This window comes from Lactuca saligna, chromosome 2 (genome assembly GCF_052625555.1).
Source record: "Lactuca saligna cultivar CGN05327 chromosome 2, ASM5262555v1, whole genome shotgun sequence".
In the NCBI taxonomy this organism is placed as follows: domain Eukaryota; kingdom Viridiplantae; phylum Streptophyta; class Magnoliopsida; order Asterales; family Asteraceae; genus Lactuca; species Lactuca saligna.
In genome coordinates this window covers 151,523,203-151,528,064 of record NC_136418.1, presented here as the reverse complement: position 1 = coordinate 151,528,064, position 4,862 = coordinate 151,523,203, and positions in this window count along the sequence as shown.

Sequence of the window (4,862 nt, the reverse complement as noted above, 5' to 3'; positions counted from 1 at the left end):
CTAAGCCCCAATGGGGCGGTGATTGATTGTGAGCTTCAGCTAGTGAGGGTTCGCACTCCCAGTGGGGGAGAGATAGTGATTCAGGGCGAGAGGCCCCAACGAGGACCGACCTTTTGTTTCGCCGCAAGGGCGAGGCGCTATGTTCAGCAGGGTTGCGTCGGTTTTGTAGCTTACGTCTTGGATGCCCGGGAGAAGGGCAAGACGAAGATTGATGATGTTCCTATTGTTCGTGACTACCCGGATGTGTTTCCCGAGGATTTGCCGGGGATACCTCCAGAGAGGCAGGTTGAGTTCAGGATCGACCTAGTTCCTGGTGCGGCTCCGATAGCCAAAGCACCGTATCGACTTGCTCCCCCTGAGATGCAGGAGTTGTCTACACAGCTTCAGGAGCTGTTAGACAAGGGTTTCATTCGGCCGAGCAGTTCGCCTTGGGGAGCGCCGATCTTATTTGTGAGGAAGAAGGATGGGTCGCATCGTATGTGCATTGATTATCGGGAGTTGAACAAAGTAACGGTGAAGAACCGTTACCCACTTCCGAGGATAGATGACTTGTTTGATCAGCTTCAGGGAGTGTCTTGGTTCTCCAAGATCGACCTACGCTCCGGTTATCATCAGATGAGGGTTAGAGATGAGGATGTACAGAAGACTACTTTCAGGACCCGGTATGGTCATTATGAGTTCGTGGTGATGCCATTTGGGCTCACCAATGCCCCAGCCGCGTTCATGGATCTCATGAACCGCGTGTGCAGACCGATGCTGGATCGGTCGGTGATAGTATTCATAAATGACATCTTGGTATATTCCAAGACACAGGGGCAGCACGAGGAGCACCTGCGGGAGCTGTTGGAGACTTTGAGGAGGGAGAGACTTTTCGCAAAGTTCTCCAAGTGTGAGTTCTGGTTGCACGAGGTGCAGTTTCTTGGTCATCTCGTCAACCAGAAGGGTATTTTGGTAGACCCGGCCAAGATTGAGGCCGTGATGCAGTGGGAGGTCCCGAGGTCTCCATCTGAGATTCGGAGCTTCCTGGGGTTGGCAGGGTATTATCGGAGATCTATCAATTGTATGTGTTGGATTCAAACAAAATCGAGTAAAAATCAGTTGCATGGCGGCAACTCGGCGAGTCGGGAAGAACGACTCGGCGAGTTGGGTCGCGAATTCCCGATTCCTTCATTTTTACCAGTGTCGAGTGAACCCAGTGAGCTAGAGAGTGGACTCAGCGAGTTGAGGGTTAACTCAGTGATGGAGGGACTCGGCGAGTTGTTCATCAACTCGGCGAGTCCAAGGCAATCTCCTTAAGATCAAGAACAACTCGTCGAGTTTGTTCATCCGGCTCGGCGAGTCCGATGAAGATTCTCTGAGTTCTTGGATCAAGAGGGTACTCGTCGAGTCGATGCCAGACTCAACGAGTAGCAACGAGTAAGAGTGAAAAGTGAGAGTAGGACTCGGCGAGTTGGGTGGCCCAACTCGGCGAATCAGTCCAAATGAGAGTAACTTTGACCAAGGGTAAAAGAGTCATTTTACCCCAAGTGCAGTGTTTAGTATTTGATTGAGTGTGTTTATGGACTTGTAGCCGAGGAGATTCAGGAGCAGCAGCCGTTAGCTTCCCGAGCCACACACTCAGCAGCCAGCTTACGAGGTGAGTTTCCTTCCAGTAGGAACGGGTCTAAGGCCACAATGCCGGCCCGTTCAGTTAGCAGTAGTTTCCGGATTTAGGTCCGATGCAGTAGCTAGAATGTTCGATGCCTTCGTGGCTCGAACAGGATTTGTGTGCTATGTTTTATGCGTTAAGTATTATGTGTTCCGGGCTACGGCCCGATGTAGTATGCCGTATATGTGATTATGCTAGTTGATGTGTTATGCTATGCCATGTTCAGTCAGTCAGTTCCGGACTTCGGTCCGATGCAGTTAGTTCCGGACATTGGTCCGATGCAGTTAGTTCCGGACTTCGGTCCGATGCAGTTAGTTCCGGACTTCGGTCCGATGCAGGGGACAAGGTCCCAGTCAGTTCCGGACTTCGGTCCGATGCAGTTAGTTCCGGACTTCGGTCCGATGCAGGGGACAAGGTCCCGGGCAGTTCCGGACTTTGGTCCGATGCAGTTTCCGGGCTTCGGCCCGATGCAGTGGGCAAGGCCCAATATGTGTTTATATGTTATTGTATGGTATGTGGTAGTTTGGGGGAGCTCACTAAGCTTCGTGCTTACAGTTTCAGTTTTGGTTTCAGGTACTTCCGCAAGCAAAGGGAGGAGCTCGGGGTGACGGCATCGCACACACCACAACTATAGCTTTTAGCCTGGGATTGATTTAGTTTGTTTTGATTTGCCGTAGTATGATACAGTCTCCGCACAGTGTTTTCTATTATGTTGGAATACATCACGTATGGTTTTATTATATGACACTCTGATCATGGTTTTGATAATATCGAAAAACGAAATTTTTGGGTCGTATTTTTGGGTTGTTTCAGGGAGAATTGTAACATCCCGAAATATCAAGAGTAGAGTTGAAGGGCTAAAAGAGTAAATTGGGAAAGAGTGACTCGGCGAGTCCATGTGCGGACTCGGCGAGTAGAGTCGCGACTTGGTCGCGTGTTAAGTGGCCGACTCGGCGAGTCAGGGTAATGGACTCGGCGAGTAGGCGCTGAGTGGAGAAAACCCTAATTCTCGGGGTTGAGCCTTATATAAAGATCATTATGTTTCCCTCCCAGCCTCTTTATCACCCCTTGAACCCCAGAAACCCCTAAATCACGAAGAAGCACCATTGTTGGATGGAGTGGAGCTTGGAGAATGTATTTGTGAAGGAATTTTGGGAGATTGAAGGCTTGGAGCAAGGGGCTTTGTTTGAATTCGAGTCTCATTTCAATTAGGGCATTCCTTTGAGGTAATATCTCGTTTTTTTGAGCTGCTATTTCTTAGATGCATCATTTTGGGGATGTTGGAGATCATATCTTTGGATGTATTGGAGTTTAGAGGTTAGATCTGAGGTTGCTACCTCAGATCTGGAAGGGAGAAGGTCTAGAGTGCATGAAAGTCCGTGTTTGTGAGTGGTTGATGGAGTCATCTTGTCCCAAATCCTAGCCCAATGTGCAAACGGCTTAGATCTCTTTGGATTCACGTAAAGTTTGCCACTTTACGTGATGGATGGGTTGTAGGAGGCTAGATCTATGTTTTGGATCAATTGCATGGCCTGGAGTGCTTCTGAATGGATTCAGAACGGTGGTACTCGGCGAGTCACATGGGTCGACTCGACGAGTTGCTTGCAGATGGCCTGGAACTCGACGAGTTGCTTGCAGATGGCCTGGAACTCGACGAGTTGGAAGAACAACTCGGCGAGTAGGTTGAAGATAGCCTTGGACTCGACGAGTCCATTTGGACTCGGCGAGTCTTGTCGAAGAGTCCCAAATATTCTCTGGTAGAGTCGAGAATCGGTGAGTTGAGGGATGTCTTGGTGAGTCGAGTGCGAGTGGACTCAGAGTTGTTGGACTCGGCGAGTCTTGGGGTGACTCGGCGAGTTAGGTCGCAGATTGAATGAAGTTCTGATTATGGGAACTCGACGAGTAGGGTCAGTCAGGGGTTGACTTAGACTGAGGACTTTGATTTCGACCAAGGGTTGGTCGTTGACTTTTAGGGTTTGGTCAGCGATGTGGCCTTTGGGCCAAGAGAGAGGTAAACTAGTCTTTTACCCATGAGAGGGTGTTATGAGAGGATTTATTCTAGTCTCGAGAGTTATATTCATGAGAATATTTGCTTTACGTGTTAGGCGGTGGCGAGTTTGAGATTCCAGTGTGGGGATATCTGCTTTCTGCTTGCCAGGTGAGTCTTCTCACTATACTTTACCTTGAGTAGGTAACCAGAGTTATGTGTTCAGAGTATTTGTATGCTATATGTACGTGATGTGTTGTACTGCATTATTTCTATGTGATTTATGCTGTGCATGTTTATAGAGTTGGAACCGGAAGGTTCCCAGAGTTAGAGCTTGAGGGTTCACAGAGTTTGGGTGCACGGACCCATAGAGTTATAGCCTCGAGTGGCTAATATGTGTTACGTGTGGTATTTTGGGGAACTCACTAAGCTTCGTGCTTACAGTGTTTTGTGTGATGTTTTTTTTTTCAAGTTTCTTTCAGTATCACGGGACGGCACCGGCTTGATTGTACACACCAGAGAAAGAGTCATATTTTGGAGGATCCTGGTTTTCTATGCAAGTGAAAATGGAGTCATGTTTTGTAAATTGACTATGAATGAGATTTTAAACAAGTGTTTCTAAGAATAAAATGATTATTTTAAATGAAAATTTTGTCTTGAAATTTACGGTGTTACAGTTAAAATCCTGGTCAAAGTCAAATTCAAAAAGTCAAAAATCATAGGAAAGTCAACATAGACTGAGTACGCCCCGTGGGGCGTACTTAGTCACTACACTGGGAGTAGTCACGATCCATCCAAAATATGGGGCCCTTGGCTAATACAAGCAACATATCCCCTGGTACGCCCAACGTAGTCAACCCGACTCTACTTTTTCTTTTTAAGTGCTTAATCCATTAAGATTTAATGTCCAAAGTTTAGACCTCAGCCCCAATGTCATTCTAAGTCATAAAGTTTCCACCTTTATGACTTTCCTTGGCTATAAGTGGTCCAACAACTAAAACCCTAACTTAATACTCAAACCAATCACCATAACTCTTGCATGAAGGGAAAGAAAGGACCAAGATCACATTTTTATGGTTCTTAACACCTAAAAACGTTTGAAGGGACAACCCTTATGGTTAGAGTAAGCCATACTCATGAACACCAAGACTATAGGACCAAAAATGCATAAAACTTAAGAACTAGCAAGATCCAAGGAGAATATTCATCAAGTTTCTAACTCTATAC